Source organism: Tursiops truncatus, chromosome 10, assembly GCF_011762595.2.
Source record: "Tursiops truncatus isolate mTurTru1 chromosome 10, mTurTru1.mat.Y, whole genome shotgun sequence".
NCBI lineage: Eukaryota > Metazoa > Chordata > Mammalia > Artiodactyla > Delphinidae > Tursiops > Tursiops truncatus.
Genome location: NC_047043.1, coordinates 24,170,480 through 24,195,303, shown reverse-complemented (window position 1 = coordinate 24,195,303; position 24,824 = coordinate 24,170,480). Strand labels below are relative to the sequence as shown.

Here is a 24,824-nt window from a genome sequence, read left to right as displayed (position 1 = left end):
CTGGAGAGAAAATTTCTTAGATTTTAATTCAAACCTGTGTAACATAAATAAGAGTGTGTCACGAAAACACATTTCTTTTTAAAAACTCAATCTAAACCTCCATATTTTATAACTGTTGTTCAGGTGTGTGTGGGGGGGGGTGGGAATGGGAGGAACAGGCAGGGTTAAAATGTGTTTCCAAAAGAAAAAAGCCTGGTACGATCTGGCATTTTTAAAAGCAAACACAACCCAGCAATCAATCTATCATGTCCTCTACAGAGTGTTTAAAGCCAACAGTTATTTTATCACCTGGTAACATTCCATGTTAATATATAAACAATTCTGTGAATTTTGTGATCCTCATATTTTAGGAATTATGGTACTTAACAGCCATCATAATGTTGTCAGACCTAGTGACCCACACCCAGAAAGAAAACGAGGAAGTCCTAAAACAGTAAGAATCCCAAGAGGACTGAAGGGCTGGGGGAGATGTTATTCTGAACAGCCCGAACAAGCAGCCTGTAACCAGCCCTGTGTCAGAATGACCCAGATGTTCTCAAAACACACAGGATGTACACCTCTACTCAAGGGAGACCAGACAATCCGCAGATGGAGGCTGCCTGGAGGATGTGGGTGCCCTTCCCTCCCAACCCACACCCCTCAGGTCTTATACACCTTGTAGATCAAACCCAGGCGGCGCTAGGGTCAGACAAGGAAACCGACGCTGGATGCCCTCAACCAGTCTGGGTTTGAACCCGGCCTCTGTCACCTGCTAGCTGGGAGGCCTTGAACAAGTCACTTAACCTTTCTGTGCCTTAGTTTCTCATCTGTAAAACTGGGGTACCTACCTCATGGGGGGATTTGGTGAGGCCAAAATGAATTGACAGATGTACAGCACCTTAGAAAAGCGCCTGGCGTGTCGTGTATTTAGCACCCACAGAACAGCCTCATTCTCGTCATAAGTTGCAAACATTGCCCAACTGCAGTGTCATTTATTCTTCTGAAGAACATTATAACGGAAGATTGAGTCAGCTGAGTAAACAGTGCTTCAGTGAACATCCTATCCAATAGAGGGATTATTTTTTAACTACGCTCATCAAATTAAATCAGTCCCCTACTTAACTTTTATGTATAATACCGATAGTCTGGACACCCTCCAAAGGAGGCACAGGTATTATCACCTGCAAGTTCTACACAGAAGTCTCAGAGGTGCAGTGACTGGCCTGCCGGAGCCTGCCCAGTCTTGTGGGGCAGAGCTGCTGGGTCCCTATCCTGTGCAGCTGCTAACCTGAAAGGCCTCTTCGCCAATCCCCTTCCTATAGCTTTGCTAACTTTAAAAAAAAGCACAGTAGATGCTCTTAATAAACGCACCTCAGATCCACAGTAAAGCTAAACATTCGCAAGTTTTGTAAGAAGTAAGCTCAAATTTTCACAGAGGCACATATCAGCTCACAAACAGGGCAGACAGAGGTGTCAACAACTCCTGTAGATATTAAGGTAATGTATTTCTTCTGCCAAAACCTGAAGCAGAGGTACCCTGTACGCTACCCTCAAGGGACGTACAGCACACGGCCAAACTTCCCAGGAAAGCAAATGAATAATCATTGAATTCGGCGTCATAAGAACTCTTCTTTGGGGAAGGAGAAATTCACAATTACTCTGTAGGAGTGTGTGCTATCCCAAGACAGAAGGAACAGGTACTCTGGGGTTCAGAACAACTCAGATAAAATAAGGACCAGAGTGGCCAATTCTCCAGTGTGGCTTTAATTAGGTCTGTTTAGTATACACTTATCAGAGATTAGCTCTGACACAGTAAAACTGTTGACAATGGGGAAAGAGAAGGGCAGAGGGCGTGTGCTAGCAGGAGGGCATGAACCTAGTGTCAGGACTGTCCTTTGAAACTGCAGGTGTTTCAAGAAGATGGTTATTCTAGGGGCTTCCCTGGTGGCGCAGTGGACGGGTTCGTGCCCCGGTTGGGGAAGATCCCACGTGCCGCGGAGCGGCTAGGCCCGTGAGCCATGGCCACTGAGCCTGCGCGGCCGGAGCCTGTGCTCCACAACGGGAGGGGCCACAACAGTGAGAGGCCCGCATACCGCAAAAAAAAAAAAAAAAAAGAAAATTGTTATTCTAACTGCAGAAAGCATGAGAGTCCCAGCACTAAAAATCTTAAGTGAAAAACTATTTCCTAAATCCCAGTCAGCAAGAAAACATTCATCATACAAAAGGTACCAAAGTCTAACTTAAGATACAAGGAATGCTGAGACATCGCACACAACTGTGCTTTAAATAGGAAGCACGAGGATTCAGTCTTCCTAAAAACTCACCAAGTATGAATATTTTCAATCCAGGGGCCACACAATTCCAAAAGCAAATGCATAAGTCAAATAAAAGTGTCCCCGTAGAGGAAACGTGCCAGTGGGAATCAAAGAGCTTGGTAATGATAACATTTATGGGTTGAAATCGGGATCAGGTGGGAGGAGGGATTCTATGACAGAAACTCAAAATGAGGTCAGTCCACCTTCCTGAACAACTCACTCTGCTAGGCTGGAACATCTCCAGCAGTTACGACTAACCTCTTAAGGAGAAAACTGTAATTTCCATCACTGATTCTGACATCTACCTTACTGAGACCTAAATGACTTCAACTTTCATTCTCTATCCCTGGTCAAACAGAAACAAAGGATTTGCTCTCGGCAAAAGTGAAAATAAAAAATTTTCGTTCTGAGACGGACTTGAAAATCACCTTGGTGTAACTGTTTATTTTTAAAGAAAGGGACCAATGCCCAGAGTTGATTTTCTTAAGGCTGATGGCAAGTTTAGGATAGGGAACCAGGGCAGCCGGGCTCTATACAAGGATGAGGCACTCTACCTGAACCACTGTGCCTTCCAAACCTCTCAGATTACTTCCGTTTTAATAACAAAGAAATATGCGTGTGCTTTACCATAATCCTGTATTAGGAGGCAACGTTTATTTTAGTATCTCTTACGTGAGCTGAGGTAACTCAGTGGGTGAGAGGAACCCAGAGGCCTTGGTTCTCACTCCTGGCTCTGCCAGCAACTGGCTCCATGAGCTTCAGCAATACTGAGACTTTACTTTTCTCACCAACAATACGTCATTAAAAGCTGGGAAGCATCCTGATTTCAGTAATATTAAAATGCGAAAGACGGCTTGTGTGATTTCACCATGCCACTGACTGTAAGCTGCATCTCTACCCAGATATGTGAAAATGTGAAAAACTGCCTGAAAACGGATGAAATGTGGTGGAAACACACACCTGTAAAGTGGCGGACAAACACCAGCTGCAAAGAGGACCGCGGGCCTGACAGGGGGAGAAAGGGCCTGTCTGGATGGAACGTGGGCCCTTAAGATGTTTCCACCTGAGGACAAAGCCTCCTCCCTCTTACCCCACGACACCGCATTTCTTCTAACTCCCAGGCCTGAGAGCGCCCTTCCTCTTGCTGGCCCTCAATCCAGCTGGTCTCCAAGTTGCGTAGATCTTGTCCTAGAAACAACCTCATGTGATTAGCTCGCTGCAGTCTGTGCTCATGGCTGTGGCTCCAGGTGAGGCCTCACCACTGCCCTGGCCTCCAACAGCCTCCCAGTCCACCCTCACACAGCCCCGGTGTCCGTCCTCGCCAATCCCCGCCACGTACTCTGACCACACTCATATTCTTGGAACACAGGATTCACAACGCACTCCTTCTGGTTCAAAAGCTTCAGCGGTCCTGTTACCCAACATCTCAGGAAAGACAGCAGGCTACTGGGTCAAGTCCACCCAGGCTGGAATGCTTTGTGACCTTGGGCAAGTCTAAAACTTCTGAGTCTCCATTTCCTCATCTGTTAAGTGGGAATGCTCACAGTACCAATTAACAGTACTTGAGATAAACCCACATAAAAGGGCTCAATGCAGAGTTTGATATATATTAAGTTTAATAAAAGTGAGCCCCCCCCCCTTTTTTTTTTTGGCGGTACACGGGCCTCACTGTTGTGGCCTCTCCCATTGCAGAGCGCAGGCTCAGCGGCCATGGCTCACAGGCCCAGCCGCTCTGCGGCATGTGGGATCTTCCCGGACCGGGGCACGAACCCGTGTCCCCTACGTCGGCAGGCGGACTCTCAACCACTGCGCCAACTTGCCTTTCTGACCTTTCTTTCCACTTCTGCCCTATTAGCTTCAGGCAACTGGGCTACTTGCTTTAATGCCCAATGATTCACTTGTTTGCTCTCCAAACTCCCTCTCCTAGAATGCCCACCCTCTGACCTCTGTGCGCCCATAAGATTCCTCTATGACAGGTAAAGTGAAATTCAAATATTGATTCAGTTCTGTTTCATTTAATCCAATCATCTCTTTGATGGGGCCTGACATCCTTGGAGGCCCTTATAGCCGACACACCCCCATGTCCACAGAGGCCCTTCCTGAAAGTGTAGTTAGCAGCCAGGTAGGTGAGATGAGATTTAAATCCACTTCCTCAGTTTGGGATGGGCCCCAGGTTATCAGATTTCATTGCTTTAGTTATTACTTCAAGTAACCAAAGCCAAAATCAATCACCTCAAGGCCAAGGACCCTCTTTGGAAGGTGGTGGGAAGGGAAGTTCCCACATGAGAATATGGTGACAAGGGGTCCAGACTAGCTGGCAGTCATCTTGCAAAATCAGCCTATGGACATAACCAACATCTGAGGAGACTTCAGAGAAACAGAGCAAAAGTTCTGCCTATGGGACTTTTCAGGTCGGATGGTCATTTAAGCCCATGTGCATTGGGTTTTCTGTCTCTTGCACGAAAAACAGGCCCATCAGTGCTAGGCACTGATACATCTAACATGGTGAGCTCTGCCATAACGCTTTCCCAGAAACAGTGAGACAAGCCCCCTGGAAATCTGCTTCTGATACCCTTCTAGTAGAAGGTGCAGATTAAGTATGGGTATAAAAGGATTAAAGCGTAAACTCATTCAGGAAGCCCTTTGGAGTCAGAAACTGTCCTTCAGCTTTGTATACAACCTCTTCCCCCAAGACACACACACACAGTACACACTCAGTAACTGACAAGTCAATTAATTAATAAAGAGAGTAAATCAAATGTGGGCTAAAAGGAAGGAACAGACTTGACACAGATTTAAAAATGGCAAATTGTTAATCTTGGATGGCTCGAAGATGGACCTTTAATCATGAGGTTAGAGTTTTAAGTTACAGAGTAACAGAGTTACATAAAGGGCAGAGCCCACTGACCAAATCCTCCCAGCAGCAAGGACAGAGGAAGGAGCATGTATGTTACAGAAGACAGAGCTATGTGATTTGGACAAGTCACTTGGCATCTCTAGGCCTTACTTCTCAATTCTTTATAAAAGAGGTAGGGGATAGCACTTCTCACAGGGAGGCTGTAAGAATTATGTACGGAAAGCAACTATGAATAGGAAGGTGCTCACATCAGTAATACCTGAAACTGAATGCATGCAAAGACAGACCTATTTTGGGAACTAACTAATGGAAAGATTATCCCATCAGTAAAAGAGTTGGTAGGCATAAAAGAGGTATTAGACTTAATTACAAATTTTCTTAGGGGAAGGATGTGGCCCTGAGTAAGAAAGAAATAAAACCATCACTCACACTCTCTACTATCTACTTAGGCATCAAAGTCACCCTAAAGGAAAGTAAACAGTTTTGCCTTGATTTGTATAATTCAAGTTGGAAATAAGACACCCAAGTACCTATACTCACTCCTACAAACAGGAGGGCAATCAACCGTTATGCTAAGAGGAAAAGAGGGGGCAATGGAAAAAAGATCCTTGCAGACATCCAAAAATTAAGAATTCTGACACCCCTCCCGCACAAAAAAGAAAAAGGAAGCTCAGTCGATCCCAGGGAAGGAGATAACTCACCTCATTTTCAAAAGTGACTTTGCAGGAATGCTGGCATTAGTGTCTGTGAAAACCTAGTTTTGAATATTTTCCCAGTTACTTGAGATTCTCCAGCTGTATCCTTGGCCACATCCCCTAAACCTCACTTCCCCTTCCCCAAGAAGAAAAATAAGTGAAGAAGAAACATTTATCAAACCACTATTTGGCAAGCCCCATGCTGGGCACTTTCAACTGTGTCATCTCTTGGAATCCCTAACAATTCTGCAACGTGAAACCTGTGGACAGACGAGGAAATTGAGTCAAGAGGGTGAGGACAGTGTCTGAAGTTATGATGTACTTTTCTTGAAAAAAATCTGGCCATCAAATCTTAATACACTTTCTACTTTCACTTTTCAGCCCAGTTCTGTTCTATATTCTGTAAAATTAACCATCTGTAACCATCAATAACACTCTCCCTTTTGTCTTCAGTTAGAAACAGAAAAGAAATACAAAAAAGAGGAACTGTACAGAAAAAATTCCTGGCAATGAGAAGTTATAATCTGGGGTCAGAATCTAAAAGGGACATGAGTGACATTTCTCTTTCAAGTACGGAGCTTTCCTTGGAGAATCCCAGGCAGCTTCCGAACGAAATAAAAAAGTGATCCGCTTCTCCCTAACTGCAGATGGAAAGTTAAAGTGTTCGTCCACAGATAGGCTGTGTCCCTATCTGAGATTATGCACCGAACGCTGTTGGCTGAGAGGTGGTGCAAGCAAAACAAGTGCACACCAACAGGTTATCTACGGAATGGTTAGGCGAACAAGTTACAAAACCTAACAAGCAACGTTAGCTCTTCCGTCCTACCCTATAAAGAAAGCACTTCCTGCCACGGGGCCCGCTATTAAAGAATTAAGGCTGCTCGCTCCCCACTATTCTCCCGCCGCATGCCTAGGTTCCGCAGCCCAGCTCACAAGTCATGCACTGGATTCTTCCATACGGGACTCCTCACCCCTCACCCCAAAGTGGGCCAAATGCATTATCCAATTTGCAATCAAGAAGCCAGGAGCTGAGCTGAACTACAATCGTGAGCAGGGGAAACCATCAACCTAAAAGTGCAAGGGCACGGAACGGTTGCAAGACACAGTTTAAAAGAACAAGCCTTGCTCCAGGCACGACTCCCTCCACCCCGAGGCGGGCGTGCAGACAGCGGGGATGGGGTGGGGGCCGAGTCTTATTGCGTGTACACTGTAAAAGAGCCTTTTCCTAGCCACTCGCAGCAGACGCGACCCCAGGGCTTCCCCGGCCGGCCCCGCGCTCAGACTCCAGTTAGGGTCTCCCAGGTGGCTCTCCAGTCCCCTCCCCCGCGCTTCCCCACCGGCCTCCCCGAGGATCCGCGGGCTACAGTTATCTGGTTTTAATAAAAACCGAAGCGTTCCCGGGCTAGCGGGCTCCCACTCCGAGGGGCAGAGGCGGGAGGGTAAGAGAGAAAAGGAAAGGCCAGAGGCGCCGCGCACCGACCCGCGCATTGCGACCCCGTGGCAGCTCTCCCAGCTCTCTCGGGTTTTGTTCTCCCCTGAGGAAGCGCGATCGCTCTCGGGGCTCTTCCCCGGACCTCCGGCCGCGCCTTCATCCCGCCCGGGCGGGCAGACCCGAGAGCAAGAGCCCACCCGCCCTACTTCCCGTCGGCGCGCCGGGTGCGTTCCCGCCGCGCCCGTCAGCGTGCACACCGCCCGCCGACTGCTTCCACCGCCGAACAGGTGAGACAGCATCGCGCGTAAACTCCTGAGACGCCCGCACAGCTCTCACCCCGCCCGCCATCGCGCCCGGGAGCGGGCCAGCGCCCCCGGAGCTGCCGAACTCCTCTGCCACGCGGGCGCAGCGCGGGCCGAGCCGGCAGTCGCTCGTGCGCACCGGGCTCAGGACCCAATGGTGGGTCGCAACCCTCGGTCCCGGCCGCGCGCCGGCGCGGGTGTCATGGCCGAGCGGCGGCCGGGCGAAGTTTCCTGGAGCCGCGCGCTTACCTCTTAGGCCGAGGGTGGCTGCGGCTCCAAGAAGTGGCGAGGCGGCGGCGGCAGCGCCCGGGGCCAGCCGAGCCAGGAGGAGGCGGGAGGGAGTGCCGGGCCAGCAGCAGCCGCCGGGATGGGAAGAGGAAGGCTCCGGGTATCTACAATCTGAACGTGGGCTGACCGTGACGTCACAATGGCGCGGCCAGCCAATCGCCGCCGTGAGGCCGAATCAAGCGCTATGATGTCATGCGGCCCCGGAGCCAATCGCGAGACAATAGAACTTTCGTGATTGTAAATTCCAGAATCCGACGCAGTGGGGAACCGTGGTCTGGGTTGGTCCCCTCCGGTTCACGTGTCTCTGGGCAATTTTATCCCCTTTCTTCCTAATAAGCCTGCGTGGAACGCAGAGCCTGCGCAATAGCACCAGTGAAGTTCCCGATGCCCTGAACTCTGATTCTTTTAGTGCCAGGCGTGGCGAGGTTGTGTGGCCGCGTTTGGACAGCAGAAGCCCACTCTGGTGCAGTCTCCTCGCGGGTTCTGAAAGGGAGCCAGTTCTTCTTGGTTTTGGATGATAGGGTTAAATGCCTGCGGAGATCACCGGCGCGAACAAGATAAGGCAACAACAAAAAAGCGCTCAAAACTGATGCTATAGCTTAACTCCTGGTGGGTAGATTTACCGTGATTTTTCTTAGGGATTCTGATTTTCCCTTAGTGATCACTACCAACTCCGTCTCTTCTCAAGACTTTTTGTAGAAGGAGAAAATGTGGTGGAGTAAGTGACGTCTTTTCAGCTAGACAGGTTTAAGCACATAAGACAAAGTGCTTTGTGCTCAGGGCACAAGTGGAAGATCCTTGCTGTTTTTCATTGATATTTGGATAACTTAAGGCCTTCATCATCCTAGTATCCTATGCTTTCCCCATATCCAGCCCCAGAAATTAAGCCTTTCTCCCAGTGCCCTCTGGCTGTATTTCTATTACCCCATGCCCACGGACCCAACATGGTCAACTGTTTAATGTAGGCAAGTTTATTCATTTACGTATTTACAATGTTTATCATGTGCCAGCCGTTCCAGGACCTCGGCCATTGCCCATTGCCTTAAGAATACAGGTGTACAAACTATATACAAATGAGATAATGTAAACATAAACAAATAACAAGATTTTTAACAGTCGATTGCCATTCAACTCCACAAACACTGACTTCAGTTTGACAGATACTATGCTAGGTGTTAGAAATAAAAAACTGCAAGGATCCCCTCCCCCTGTGAAATGATATAGTCAGGAAACAACCATGCAGAATGGTAAACACTACGATGGAAACCAAGATAAGGAGATTAATGAAGAACTGTCTGTCAAGGGGCGGGTGAAAAGCATATGCCAGAGGCCTAGAAGAGTTGGGCAAATGTATCTCCTTTATTCTTCACTTTTCTGCCCGAAGTTCAAGGCCAGAGCTGGTTCAGCTCTTCATCACCCTAACAAGTTCTATCCTTCCAGGTTTTAAAAGTTTCAAATTTAACTTGATATTCCAAAAATCTCCAGTTTTACCCAGACACAATTGTTTTTGCTGTGTTCACCTATCAAAATGTTTCGGCCATACTACCAAAATATCTGTATTTATTTTTAATTATGGACTTATATAACTGTCAAGTCATACATTAAATATTAAATAATTTTTCGTATTTTAAGAGAAAAGTAAACACAAATTTCTATTATTTTATTCCTAGCCTTCAAAGGACGCCTTTTGGGCTTCCCTGGTGGCGCAGTGGTTGAGAGTCCACCTGCCTATGCAGGGGACACGGGTTCGTGCCCTGGTCCGGGAAGATCCCACAGGCCGTGGAGCCGCTGGGCCTGTGAGCCATGGCCGCTGAGCCTGCGCGTCCGGAGCCTGTGCTCCGCAACCGGAGAGGCCACAACAGTGAGGGGCCCGCGTACCGCAAAAAAAAAAAAAAAAACAAAGGACGCCTTTTCATATGCCCTTGACAGATATGCCTTAGTTATTGTCTGTGTATCTTGGTTTCCATTAGAGCATTTTTCACTCTGCATTGTAGTTTCCTGACTGTCCCATCTTGTTCAATCCATGGGGTGCTTGTACCTTCACTTTAAAGAGCCCTGGCGTTAGATTGTAAACTCCATTGGAGGGAGAACCATGTTGAATTTTGCTCATTATTTATCCCCAGATCTTACTACAGTCCCTGATATATAATAAGAGCTTAGTAAATATGTTTTGGATAAGTGTGTGAGCTCTTGCTCCCCCTCACCATCATCACACTGGTGCTTCCATTTTCTGCTCCAGACCTCCAACCCTCTGTCAGATAGTTATGTCCCAGGACTATTGACTCCTCTCAAACCTAGGTTAGTAAGGTCATGTTCTCATTCTTTACCCATCCAGAGACTTAGGGTTCCCAATACATAGATGATTTAGGGAGAAATTTCTGTCCCCCAGACAACTCATCTGAACCCTGCAGTGTAACCTGACCACCATGACTTCGGTATGAGTTACCCCATAGGGCAACACCATCGCATTCATGGATAAAGTTGCAAGAAATGACTCTTCAACTTAACTGTGGGTATTTTTTTTCAAAATAGATCAAGAGAATGCCTAGGATTCCATGCCAGGGTTCAAGGAAAGTGTGTTACTGAGTGTCAGAATCAAATTCCTGGCCAGTTGGGTTCTAGACCCTGTGCTGGAGCCATCCCAATCCTTACAACCAGCCTGTCAAAAATGAACCCAAGGGGCTTCCCTGGTGGCGCAGTGGTTGAGAGTCCGCCTGCCGATGCAGGGGACACGGGTTCGTGCCCTGGTCCGGGAAGATCCCACATGCTGCGGAGCGGCTGGGCCTGTGAGCCATGGCCGCTGAGCCTGCACCTCTGGAGCCTGTGCTCAGCAATGGGAGAGGCCACAACAGTGAGAGACCCGTGTACCGCAAAAAAAAAAAAAAAAAAGAACCCAAGTAGGTGCAGTACACAGCCCTGTAACTCTTACTTGTTTCCCTATAGCAGTGGTCCCCAGCTTTTTGGCACCAGGGACCAGTTTCATGGAAGACAATTTTTCCACAGACCAGGGTAGGAGGTGGGGGCATGATGGTTTCGGGATGATTCAAGCACGTTACATCTATTGTGCACTTTATTTCTATTATTATTACATTGTAATATATAATGAAATAATTATACAACTCACCATGATGCAGAATCAGTGGGAGCCCTGAGCTTGTTTTCAGTTGCCACTCACTGGTAGGGTTTTGCTATGAGTCTGCAAGCAATTGATTTATTGTGGTCTCTGTGCAGTCAAACCTCTCTGCTAATGATAATCTGTATTTGCAGCCGCTCCCCAGTGCTGACATCTCCACCTCAGCTCCACCTCAGATCATCAGGCGTTAGATTCTCATAAGGAGCGCGCAGCCTAGATCCCTCACATGTGCAGTTCACAGTAGGATTTGCACTCCTATGAGAACCTAATGCCGCTCCTGATGTGACAGGAGGTGGAGCTCAGGCGGTAAGGCGAGCGATGGGGAGCGGCTGTAAATGCAGATGAAGCTTCTCTCGCTCACCCACTACTCACTTCCTTCTGTGTGGCCTGGTTCCTAACAGGCCACAGACTGGTACCAGTCTGTGGCCCGGGGGTTGGGGACCCCTGCCCTATGGCATCCATGGTAGTCCCCTGAGAAGTGATTGTTGAATTATCTTCACATAATAGTTAACTCTTTTATTTCTTCTCCTCTCCCTCCTCCTGCTTTTCTTTCTTTCTTTTTAAATTCTGGCAGCATTCTCCCTTCTGTGATCCCAGGTCTCCTCCAACCATACACTTCCAACTGTATCAGAAGGTTGCTTCAGTATTAAGAAATATTGGGAGATTTGTTCTATTGTTGTAGCATCTGAAGTTGAATTAAGAAATATGATTGAAAGTTTCATTAGAATGCTGTTCTAATGAGTGCTGTTTGATTTAAAGATGAAATACTACATGTGCTTAGGAGGTATTTGCACAACCCAATGAAACCTCTCTTTTGAGATAAAATACAAGCCTATGTTTGCCTCTGGACATTTGAATGTTGATTAAAATATAAACCAAGTATAAGCTAGTTTATGCTAAGGGTAACACTATTCAGTCTCTGCCTTTTGTTTTTCCTCCCCGTGATCTTACTTTTTTCTTCTTTTCTAATTTGTGTTTTCTGTTATCTTGTTGCCAGGGGCTCCCATTGGCCTGGCTTGTCTTGCTGGAGAGAGAGAGAGATGAAAAGGCAGTTTTCTTTCCTCCTCAGACCTTGGGGTTTGTTCCATGCTTCCTTTGTTACCTTGCTGCTACTCCTCCTTGTTGCTGGTCAACATGTAACCAGGTTTATCTCTATTCCTGTCCTTGAGTGTTCATCCTAATGGATGTGAGCTACTGAAAGGCACTGCCCATGCCTGTCTACCATGTTGTTTTCCCAATGGCTAGCAGAACCTCTGGTAAATAGCGGATGCTCATAAATATCTACTGAATGAGTGAACAATTTGACCTGTTTCTGGATTCTCTGGTCTTTTCTTCTCCACTTCCTTTTATAGTCTTTAGCACTCTATCTGGGAGCAACTGGGCAATGAAAGGCATCTGTGTCCTCACTTCCCTCTATCTATATTACTTCCTAGGTGTATTATCACCCCCCTTTTATGGCTTTGGATTCCATCTACAATCTGCTGACTCCCAAATGTATTTCTCCAGCCCAAACTTTTCCCCTGAATTCCAGACTTATATACTTAACTGCCTATTAATGACTCCTCCTCTTGGGTGTCTGTCTAAAAGGCATCTCAGACTGAGGATAAAAAGTGAACTCTTGATTTTTTTCCCCAGACCTGCTCCCTCTGTGGTGTTCTCAAGGCAAACACCTTAGAGTTATGTTTAACTCCTCTTTCTTTCACATCCTATCTTCATGCATCAGCAAAATCCTGCCTAGTCCATCGTCAGAGCATATCTAGAATCTGTTTACTTTTCACCCTCCTTATGACAGCCACTGGTTTAAGTCACTATCAGCTGTCTCCCAGAATTTTGCAATAGTCTCCAACTTGACCTCTACTTCTGTGTTTTCCTCCTACGGTCTATTCACAGCCCAGCAGCCTGAGCAATCCTCTTAAAACCAATGCCAGATTAAGTCACTTAAAACAATCTATCAAACTCTTAACTCAGTAAAAGTCAAAACCCTTAAAACAACATATAAGACCTTTGTCATTTCTTGGACCTTCTAAAGCTACTCTGTCTTCCACCTGCAACGGCCTCCTTCTTATTCCTTGAGCACACTAAGCACTAGAATTGCCTCAGGGCCTTTGCACTTACTCTCCCCCATGCCTAGAATAATCTAACCCAGAAATCTCCAAGGCTTATACCCTTGTTTCACTCTGATCTCTATAAATGTCATCTTTTGGGGAGTTCTCCTTGATCACTATCTAAATTTGTAACATCTCCCTCCTTGCCTTCCTTTTACTCTGCTTTATTTTTCTCCTTAGCACTTATCACTGTCAGACATACTAGAGATTCACTTTAAAATTATTTGTTTATTTATTTGGCTGTTCTGGGACTTAGTTGTGGCACGTGGGATCTTTGTTGCCGCGTGCGGGATCTTTAGTTGGGGCATGAGGGCTCTTAGTTGCGGCATGCATGCGGGATCTAGTTCCCCGACCAGGGATCAAACCCAGGCCCCCTGCTTTGGGAGCATGAAGTCTTAACCACTGTACCACCAGGGAAGTCCCTATAGGCTCACTTTTAATCTTTGTTTATTCTCATCCCCCTGTTAACTCACTGAGGGCACAGACTGTTCTGTTCACCATTACTTGAAACCCCAGCACCTGGAACATTGCCTGGCACCTGGTAGGAGCTCAGTCAGTACTTATTAAATGGATAAATTAATGAACAAATGAATGGAAAATTGAAATGCAGATCAGTAAGATATGCTTTTACTAGGAACCCCTTGGCCAAAAATTAAGCCTAAGAGAAAGAAAATAACAACTATAATAATTTAAAAAATTACTATCGATGGGTAATATTTTTCTGTTCCCCATTAATGATAGTTTTTCCTGCCACCTTTCTGAAATGTTAAAATCTGAAAAGTTAACACACTCCAAGAGAATACTTAACCTTTTTAAAGTGCTATAAAAGAAGAAAGACTATAACTATGGTTACGATGAAAAAGACATACCATTGTCTTAAATTGGTATGAATTCGGGATGTCTTACTCTTCTATAAATGCATCAGTTACCTTTTTTTTAAAATTAATTAATTTGTTTTTGGCTGTGTTGGGTCTTCGTTGCTGCATGCGGGCTTTCTCTAGTTGAGTGGGTGCTACTCTTCATTGTGGTTCTCGGGCTTCTCATTGCAGTGGCTTCTCTTGTTGCAGAGCACGGGTTCTAGGTGCGCGGGCTTCAGTAGTTGTGGCAGGCGGGCTCAGTAGTTGTGGCTCGCGGGCTCTAGAGCACAGGCTCAGTAGTTGTGGCGCACGGGCTTAGTCGCTCCGCGGCATGTGGGGTCTTCCCGGACCAGGGCTCGAACCCATGTCCCCTGCACTGGCAGGTGGATTCTTAACCACTGCGCCACCTGGGAAGTCCTGCATCAGTTATCTTGAATATCAAGCACTTTCTCTTGAAATAGAGACTGTTACATTTATTTAGATGATAAGTCAAATTTGGCACCAGTTCTTTTTCTTTTTACTACTTATAAATTTCTAAAGCCTTTCCCAATACACTCTCCTTTTATCCTTTCAGCACTATAATGAGATGAGAAAATTGAGCCACAGAAGGGTTAAGTGACATCGCAAGGCTGCAAAGCCAGTAAGTGAAAAATTAAGATTGAATTCAGGTCTCAGTCCTCAACCTCTTTACGGGCTGAGCTTTGTCAAAGGTAAGATCTTAAATCAGAAGAGCTTCTCAATGTGTCTTTTACTTTGCTGGTTATCGAAAGAGAAATTTCTCAATTGATATATTTCATTCTATAACATATGAAGGAGCTAAAGAATTCTAGGAAGTAGACAAAAGCAGATGATAACCAAAATTCTGGCTAAAAGCTATGTGCAACTGGCAAAGAGTAGTGACATGGTTCTGTTGTTAAGAACATGCTTGTGTGGACTACGTCCTGGTCGAGCAGTGTGTTCTATAAGTGCTCTGGATGATTTTGGAGTTGGTGATATAGCACAGAATATGCTTTGCCCTAATGCTGTTATTTATGAAACAAGTTTTCCAAATATTAGCCATAATTGGTTTAATTATTCTAGGTTATGTGATGTATTAGTTATATGCATAACGTGTCATAAAACGCCTTGCTTTTGTACACCTGCAATTTATTTTATTTTATTTATGTTTGGCTGTGTTGGGTCTTCATTGCTGTGCGCAGGCTTTCTCCAGTCGAGGCGAGCGGTGGCTTCTCTTGTTGCAGTGCGCAGGCCTCTCATTGTGGTGGCTTCTCTTGTTGTGGAGCGCAGGCTTGAGGTGCACGGGCTTCAGTACTTGTGGCTCATGGGCTCTAGAGCAGAGGCTCAGTAGTTGTGGTGCACGGGCTTAGTAGCTCCACGGCATGTGGGATCTTCCCAGACTAGGGCTCGAACCTGTGTCCCTTGCATTGGCAGGCGGATTCTTAACCACTGAACCACCAGGGAAGCCCTGTACACCTGCAATATTAGACATTCTATATTACATGTCAAAAACTGGCGGTGCCATTTCTTTTCACAATCTCAAATTCCCTTTTTGCTGAGAGTAAACGTGGCATCTTAAGTGTCAAGTGAAATCTACAAGTGTATGTTGCAGTTCTATTATTTCTGCAAACTATTGCTTGGCATGTGTTGGTGAAGCACATTTATTTTTTTTTGAAATTCATATATTCCCTGATGTCAGGTTCACTCAGTCAATTCTCTTTCAGGTTTAATAGCTTTATAGTATTGTCTTCCAATCTGAATGATTAAATAATGCACTGCCCTCCATCAGATGTATTTCAACAGAATGGACGCAGGTATACAACTTAAAAAGCTGTCAGATATCCCACGCTTCCACTGCAGGGGGCAGGGGTTCGATCCCTGATCCAGGAACTAGGATCCCACATGCTGCATGTGCGGCCAGAAAAACAAAAGAAACAAAAAACAAAAACTGGGGCTTCCCTGGTGGCGCAGTGGTTAAGAATCTGCCAGCCAATGCAGGGGACACGGGTTCGAGCCCTGGTCTGGGAAGATCCCACATGCCGCGGAGCAACTAAGCCCGTGAGCCACAACTACCGAGCCTGCGCGTCTGGAGCCTGTGCTCCACAACAAGAGAGGCCACGACAGTGAGAGGCCCGTGCATAGCGATGAAGAGTGGCCCCCGCTCACCGCAACTGGAGAAAGCCCTTGCACAGAAACGAAGACCCAACACAGCCAAAAATAAATATAAATAAATCAATTTAAAAAAAACTGTCAGATACCCTATACACATAAAATTGCTTAAAGTCTAGCAAGTTAAAAGTACAATAATATGTTATTACTTGTGCATTTTGCTAATCAGGAAGATTAACTTCTACATAGTCTTTTTTTGTTGTTGTTGTTGTTTTTTGTTTGTTTTTTTGCGGTACGCGGGCCTCTCACTGTTGTGGCCTCTCACGTTGCGGAGCACAGGCTCCGGACGCGCAGACTCAGCGGCCACGGCTCACGGGCCCAGCCGCTCCGCGGCATGTGGGATCTTCCCGGACCGGGGCACGAACCCACGTCCTCTGCATCGGCAGGTGGACTCTCAACCACTGCGCCACCAGGGAAGCCCCCAGTCTTTTTTTGTTTTTTTAGAAGATGTTGGGGGTAGGAGTTTATTAATTTATTTATTTTTGCTGTGTTGTATCTTTGTTTCTGGGCGAGGGCTTTAGTTGTGGCAAGTGGGGGCCACTCTTCATCACGGTGCGCGGGCCTCTATCACGGCCTCTCTTGTTGCGGAGCACAGGCTCCAGACACGCAGGCTCAGGAGTTGTGGCTCACGGGCCTATTTGCTCTGCGGCGTGTCGGATCCTCCTAGACCAGGGCTCGAACCCGTGTCCCCTGCATTAGCAGGCAGATTCTCAACCACTGTGCCACCAGGGAAGCCCTCTACATAGTCTTAATTTATATGTTGTCTTTTCATTTTTCTCTCCACCTCCTCCTACCCTTTTTACTTTCTGAATGTAACCTAGAACAGAATGTTTCTTTCCTATTCTCCCTGTAACCAGAGCACTCTGTACAGGCCTTTGTTTTATCACTTGTGATATTAATGTTGTAATTATTTGCTTTTCTCTTCCCCAACTCAAGGCTGGAAGATGTGTCATTTATCTTTGTTCCTCTAGCATTATGCTATACCAGATACGTAGTAGGCATTCAATGAATGTTTATTGAATCAGATTTTCAAAGACCATTTACTTTCTTCATGATAAGGATGGCAAATAAAACATAGTAGGCTGTTTCAGGGTATGCATGAAAGGCTTTTGGAGCCCCAAGTTTACTTCAGCAGTTTAATGTTCTTTAATAATGCAGTAGGCAGCTTCTGAAAGTGCCACCAATGATCTCTGGCACCTGATCTTCATGTCCATGGATTAGACCTGGTAACTTGCTCCTAATAGATAGAACATGGCAGAAATCATGGGAAAAAAATGATGGAATGACATTTACAAGATTAGGTAGAAAAGAAGTGACTTCTATCTTATTGGCTCTCTCCATATAGCTTCTTGACTTGCATGCTTTGATGAAGCAAGGTGCCATGTTGGAGGGGCTCACAACAAGAAACTAAGGGTGGCTTCTTGCCAATAGACTGCTAGGAACTGAGGTCCTCAATATTACAGCCTACAAGGAACAGAATCCTGCCAACAAAGTGGATCCTTACCCAGAGCAGCCTTGAAATGACTACAGGCCCAGTGGGCATCTTGACTCTAGTCCATGAGAAACCCTGGAACAGAGAACCCACCTAAGTAAGTGATGCCCCGATTCCTCACCTACAGAAGCTTTGAGTTAAAAGTGTTGTGGCGGACTTCCCTGGTGGCGCAGTGGTCAACAATCCGCCTGCCAATGCAGGGGACACGGGTTCGAGCCCTGGTCCAGGAAGATCTCACATGCCGCGGAGCAACTAAGCCCATGCGCCACAACTACTGAGCCTGCGCTCTAGAGCCCGCGTGCCACAACTACTGAAGCCCACGCACCTGGAGCCCGTGCTCCGCAACAAGAGAAGCCACCGCAATGAGAAGTCCACGCACTGCAAGGAAGAGTGGCCCCTGCTCTCCGCAACCAGAGAAAAGCCTGCGCACAGCAGCAAAGGCCCAATGCAGCCAAAAAATAAAATAAATTTATATAAGAAAAAGGGTCTTCCCTGGTGGCACAGTGGTTAAGAATCTGCCTGCCATTGCAGGAGACACGGGTTTGAGCCCTGGTCCAGGAAGATCCCACATGCCGCGGAGCAACTAAGCCCGTGCGCCACAACTACTGAGCCTGTGCTCTAGAGCCTGTGCTCCACAACAAGAGAAGCCACCGCGATGAGAAGCCCGTGCACGGCAATGAAGAGTAGCTCTCGCTAGCCGCAACTAGAGAAAAACCCCGCGCACAGCAACGAAGACCCAACGCAGCCAAAAATAAATAATTTTAAAAAAGAAGTCACTAAGCTCTGAAAGTGTGAAAACCTGGGAAGTTGCGTTCTGGTTAAATAAATTAAGAAAAATTCCCAAAGACTAGGGATAAAGGGTGCTACAGTGAGTGTATAGGAGAAGCACAAAAAAGACAAAATGAATATTCAGGCAACATTCATGAATAGTCTATTCACTTCTTAAATTTACCTGGGCACCTAGCCGGGTATCTGCAAGTCAGTTAATGCTACGTTGATATTTCCTGAATGTTCTTTGGGGACCTGGTGTGTGCCAGGAATTGAGATAATAAAACTACAATACTTGGTAAAAAAGTGATGTACCTTAAGAAGTGCAGAAAAAGGTGCCCCAGGAATTCAGGTATTGGAGAGGATGAGAAAAGGGTTTTGAGGCAGCAGGGCCTTTGCAAAGGCTATACCCTCCACTTAAAACTGCCCACCTCCCCTTTTCCAGGTCTCAACTTAAAAGTCACCTTTTCAGATAGGTCTCCCCTATTACCCCGGCTAAAATCAGTTCCTCACCTCCTTTCCCTCAGCCACTAGTTTACGCTCAATTCACAGCACTTGACACAATCTGCGACTGTTTCGCTTGCTATTTTTATCCCTACCTTCCCAATTAGGCTTTAGACTTCGTGATGGCAGAAACAAGTCCGCCTTGTTCACTGGGGTGTGCCAGGCATAAAGTATGCGCTCAACAGATATTTGCTGGATGACCCAATGTAAAATGCGAAGTCAAAAAAGGGTGCTGGTCGAGGGATGGAAAAAAAGCTGCGTGTCCGGACATGGATTCCTGTCATAGCTCGTCCTCCGAAGAGCTCCGGGCCATCTTTGCACCAACAGGCTCCGAGAGCCCAGGAGGGATCCTCATGGGGTGGGGACGCCCTTTGCGCCGGCCGGAGGGGCGGGCGCGGCTTTTCCTCCCCCACTCCAACCTCCCGCGCCCGAGTCTGGACCTCAACACCTCCGGGGCCCCCATCACTTCCGGGCCCTACAGCCACGCCGGGCCCTGGGACCACAGCCCGCCCCCCGGACCCCTCCTCCACTCTCAGGGCGTGGGGACCGTTAACCGCCTGCGGCGCAGGGCGGTGCCACTCCGGCCCCGCGCCCGGCCGCGCTCCACCACCCTGCGCCCTCCGCGGCCCCGCCCCGCTCCCCCGCTGCGGTCACCCCATTCATCCAGCGGCCGTGCCCGCCAATCACCGCGCACCCACAGCTCCGCATCTGGCGATGGGGCGGGGCCGCGCCGGGCACACGCTCATCCCTTCCCGGCCCCGAGCTCGGGCCCGGCCTGGGTCAGTCCCGGGCAGTGACCTGCCTCGGCCTCGCGCTGACCCGGCGTGCACTTGGGTGAGGGTGGGGAGACGCCGGGCGAGGGGTCGGAGAGCTGTGCGGGCCGGACGGAGGAGTCCTGGGATCTGAGGGTGGTCGGGAAGAATGGAAAGTGGTCTTGACTGCAGTGGTCCCACTCCCCTCGGACCTAGAGCCCAGAGCATCCAGATTGGCGCGTAGGAAGCTCCCGGTCCCGAGCCGCGCCCTGGGTGGAACTGGGTGGGGCAGGAGAAAAGGGGAAGATGAAGCAGCAGGAAAATGTGGCTCTGGACAGCTCAGCCCAAGTGCGATGCTAGGGAAGGGCTGTGGAGAGAAGCCTGAAGTCCTTACTCATCTCTCGCAGTCATCTTTTATAATCCGGGAATTACCCCGCAGTGGTAGACTTTGTTAATGCTTGTCCAGGCTGCCGAGGGTGGGGATAAAACAAAAGGCTGCTTCTGTAGAGGTAAAATTATATTTACTCTTTGTATCTTCAAAAATTGTGTGATATTGAAAATATCTGTCCTACTATGTTTCATAAATGGGCTTTTTTCTTCTGCGCTATCTACCATAATGTCTTATTCATCAGGAAGGATTAAGAGGAAACCTAGTGGCTTTTCTGTTGGTGGCAGAGGTCACTCCCTTCTTCCTCCCCCTCCCTTCTGCCCCCTCCCCAAACCGTAAGGCACAGAAAACAGTTTGACCGCAAACTGCTGCTAGATATTTTCACTTCTCACCTGGTCCCCCTAACCAGTCTGTAGTAATAGGTATTATCACCTGCTTTAGATGTCAAAACAGGTTCAGAGATTAATCTGGCCAAGATCACAGTTTGTGTATCGCAGAGTTTGGGCCCTTTCCACACTTCTTACCCCCGGATCATGGAATCCACAATAAATGGAAGGTAGAAAGGAATCTAATGCTTTTGGCACCCTTAGCTAAGGACGGTGCATCTAGCCCAGTGCGCAAGCACTTCTTGGAGATGGGTTTGTATTTCTTGAGAACTCTGTCAAGTACATAGTTTTCATGCCAGAACTTTGAAGGGTAGAAGGAGAGTTCCTTGAAGCTCTGAAATGCTAGGTCACATATGGGCTGATGTCTTTTGTAACCCTAGCCTGACCTGAAACAAAACCCCTTTTTGTAATTAAGTATTGCCTGCCGGGATGCTGGAGGGCTGCCCAGGTCTTGTTCAGGGACTTCATTCTTTGTGGCAAGCAGAGTACAGAAAAGTTGGATCGAAGAGTTAATTAGGTCACAGAATGCTTTTTGGAAGGAGAAAGTAGCAAACTATGATTAGACTTTGACCTCAATCCAATTTAACAGATTGACTGGGTCTGTCTGCTCCATACTCCAGGCTGTGGACACACAAAGATGGGTGAGAAGCTTTTCCACCTGCTGGAAAAGATTACAGTTAGGGTGAGGTGCATTAGTGACCTGAGTGTATGAATAACAGTGAAGGAAGGCAGTACATACAATGACAGTAGATAAATACAAGCTAAGAATTATGGTTCAGCTTTGACCAAGCAGCGTAGGTCAAAAGGCTGAAGAAGGAAAGAAGGGCCCTTTTAAGAGCCAAGCTGCAGAGTCAGGAATTTTCTTCACCAGTCAAAGTGGCCTTTAAAAGAAATGCCAGCCCAACATTCTTAACTGTTCTTTAATAGCTTTCCTGTTGCATTTGGTACAAAATCCCAAATCCTTACTATGATATAAAAACCTGCATAAACTGGGTCCTGCTTACCTGCCCAGCCTCCCCACTGTCTACACTGAGTCCTGCTTATGTACCCATTGGGGGCCCGGCTGTCTACACTTGCAACATTCTACTCATCTCTGTTTCTCAGAGACGAAACTTTTTCTCACCCCAGGCCTTTCACACATGCTGACCCTCTGCCTGTCACTTTACTACCCTGTCCCTCTTCTATACCCCGTTCCCCAGCTCATCTGTCCTTCCTTCTCAGCTTCAAGTTGCTTCCTCTGAGAAGCTTCTCTTCTACATAAAGCCCACTATTATAACTCCCATCAGATCTTTTTTTTCTCCAGGTACTTATCAAAAATTTTAAGATATTGTTATTCATGTGATTCTGTTTGACATCTGCTTGTCCTGTCATCACACCCTTTTTTTCCATAAGGTTTATAACTATAAATATGTGTGTGTGTATATATATATGTATATGTATATGTATTTATGCAATCACTTGTTTTTAATGTCTGCTGGCCCCACCTGGTTTGGGGCTCCATGCATAGATGTGTTTCCCGTTATATCCAGTGGTTAGCACATTGTCAGGGCTCAATAAATATTTCTCGAGTTAATGATCAGGATCAGTTGTTGGGAAATAGTGGGAGGCAGGCTGAGTAAGGGAGGATGGAGTGGATTGTACAGCACCAAAAAGAGGCGTTTCTACTCAGTTGGTTAGACCTGCACTCTTCAGTATGGGAGCCACTGGCCACACGCGGGTATTTAGCACTTGAAATGTGACTAAGGAACTGAATTTTAAATTCTATTTAATTTTAATTAATTTACATATTCTAAAGTATATTTGGAACAATGTGGGCATGTGAATCTACTTTTTCAAATATATATTTTATGAAATCTAAACAGAGATCAATTTTTTGAAAATTTATCATCTGAATTGAGAAGAAATACGCTGGATTTTGAAAACCCCATACAAAAAAATAATGTAAAAATAATGTAAAGTATCTCATTTTTTCCTACTGATTACATGTTGAAATTGTAATATTTTCGATATATTAGTTTAAGTAAAATATATTTTTAGAATTAGTTTCACTAATTCTGGGATATGCCCAAAGAACTGAAAATGGGGACTCAGACAGATACTTGTATACCAGTGTTCATAGCAGCATTATTCATAATAACCCAAAGATGATCACACCCAAATTTCCATCAACAGAGGAATCAATAACCAAAACATGATATATATAATGAAATATTATTCAGCCTTAAAGAGGAATGAAATTCTGACACACACTACTACAGAGATGAACCTTGAAAACATTATGTTAAGTGAAACAAGCTAGCCACAAAAGGACACATATTATACGATTCCACTTATATGAATAGTCAAATTTATAGAGACAGAAAGTATAATAGAGATTACCGGGGCGCTAGGGGAAGTGGGGGTGGAGAGTTAGTGTTTAAGGAATACAGAATTTCTGTTTGGGCTGACGCAAAAGTTCTGGAAATGGATAGTGCTGACGGTTGCACAGCATTGTGCAAGAACTTTAATGCCACTGAATTGTACAGTTAAAAATGGTTAAAATGGTGAATTTTTACCACAATACACTTTTAAAAATTGATTTCACTTATTCCTTTTTACTTTTAAAAAATGTGGCTACCAGGACTTCCCTGGTGGCACAGTGGTTAAGAATCTGCCTGCCAATGCAGGGGACATGGGTTTGATCCCTGGTCCCGGAAGATCCCACATGCCGCGGAGCAACTAAGCCCATGAGCCACAACTACTGAGCCCGCACGCCCGCATGCCTAGAGCCCGTGCTCCGCGGCAAAGAGGAGCCACCCCGACAAGAAGCCCGCGCACTGCAACAAAGAGTAGACCCCGCTCGCAGCAACTAGAGAAAGCCTGTGCACAGCAACGAAGACCCAACACAGCCAAAAATAAATAGAATTTTAAAAAATGTGGCTACTAGAAAATTTAAAATTGTATAAGTGGCTTTCTCATTATGTTCTATTGGATGGCACTGGGTTAAACAATTGGGAACCCTGGGGATGGATGAGCAAATTTCTGAGATGAAGGTTTCACTAATGTCCCTGGCACCAGGAAGTCTGCTTTACAAGGAGGGTAAGAGGGTAGCAGATAATGATGAACCCAAGAATTTAGGATTTGGTGGAATATGCTCTGTATAAAAAGGCATATGGGGAAAAGCCTGGGGGGTGGGGAGGGACACACAGTAGGATTTAATCTGGGAAGGGCTTTCTTTGTGGCTGAAGTGAGAACCTTCTAGAGATAGTGTTATCTCTACTGTAATGGGATAAGTTGGCAGTAAGCCCAGCATGATGTTCCTTAATTGTTGTGGGATCACATGAGTACTGTGTGTGAAGAGCTTTCTGATCTGAGGCTAGAGGCGCAGGTGGGGTGAGAGGCACAGGTGAGGCGCAGGTAAAGTTAATCACAGGTATCAGATTTTTTCCACTGTGATCAGGGTGATGCTTTCCATCTGCTCTGGCTTCTGCAGAGATGCTCGAGCTTTGGGGCTATTTCTACGAGTGCCGCATATTTGATGAGAAGATGAGAAACTGTGAGAAGTTTCATTTGTTATGACTCCCTGATACCTCAAGTATAGAAACCCACTCTTCCAAAATTGCACTGTCACCAGTTGAAGAATGTTGTTCTTGGAGAATGGTTGTCTTCATGTGTCCAACATTGTCCTACTTGTGAGGTTTTCAACCACCCAGAAGACAGGCAAGTACTGACCCAAACTTAGAATGTGCACGGTGCCCAAGGATAAAAGGTATGGGAGAAGGTGGCAAGACAGCAGTCGGAGACTAATTCAGCTGTTCCACGTTTTCTGACGCTCAGAGAAGCCAGTGGGAGATACAAGTTCCAGAACTGATGCAGGGCTGATCTTGTGGATTCTCAGGGATTTGAGCCTGGCCCCAACACATCCTTACAGCCTTCCACACAGTTTAGGAAACAGCCCAGCTCTTTGGGCTTGCCGCAGATTAAGAATGGCCATCACTGAGGTTGGACACGAGGTCCAGCTCGGTAGGCATCTCCAGAAATAAAATTTCACCTGGGTTGGGCTGAAGCTGACTCTGACCCTGGGAATATAAGGGGGGGAAAACCAAGCTCACTGGGGAAAAAAATCTATACACCTAGAATATGAATTCAGTACTTTATAAAACAATGCAGGGTCAGTCTCTGCCCAAATGAAATGAAGCATAATAGAACTGCTAAAAAGTTTGTACCAGCTAAGTGTTTAACCTATGTATCTGTTTATATTTATTGCTGGTTTTCGATTAGTGTAGTTTAGTTCTTTTTAAAGATCTCTGTGAGACCTAAGATTATATCCTGGTCTGACCATTCCAATAGTTATCAAAAGTCAGTCCCTGGACCAACTGTCTCCAGCATTGTTGCTGGTATGGGGTGAAGGAGTATATTTTTAATA

The 24,824-nt window shown here is 46.4% G+C and overlaps 1 protein-coding gene and 1 long non-coding RNA gene across 5 annotated transcripts in view; one reads left to right on the top strand and one right to left on the bottom strand.

Annotated features, from left to right (window-relative positions):
* ELOVL5 (ELOVL fatty acid elongase 5) overlaps positions 1-7,963 on the bottom strand; it is a 70,007-nt gene extending 62,044 nt beyond the window's left edge. For 3 of the 4 annotated variants that reach the window (XM_073810603.1, XM_019949774.3, XM_073810602.1), the window contains exon 1: positions 7,830-7,963. The gene's annotated coding sequence lies outside the window, so the exon portion shown is untranslated. Of the gene's footprint in view, positions 1-5,852; positions 5,993-7,829 lie in introns of those variants that run through there. The other variant, XM_019949775.3, reaches the window with a different exon arrangement.
* A 146-nt stretch (positions 7,964-8,109) lies between these two features.
* Positions 8,110-19,101, top strand: LOC141279721 (uncharacterized). Its single transcript, XR_012334422.1, has 3 exons — positions 8,110-8,477; positions 14,538-14,673; positions 17,475-19,101. It is a non-coding gene; the product is annotated as an uncharacterized lncRNA (long non-coding RNA).
* The last annotated feature ends 5,723 nt before the right edge of the window (positions 19,102-24,824 follow it).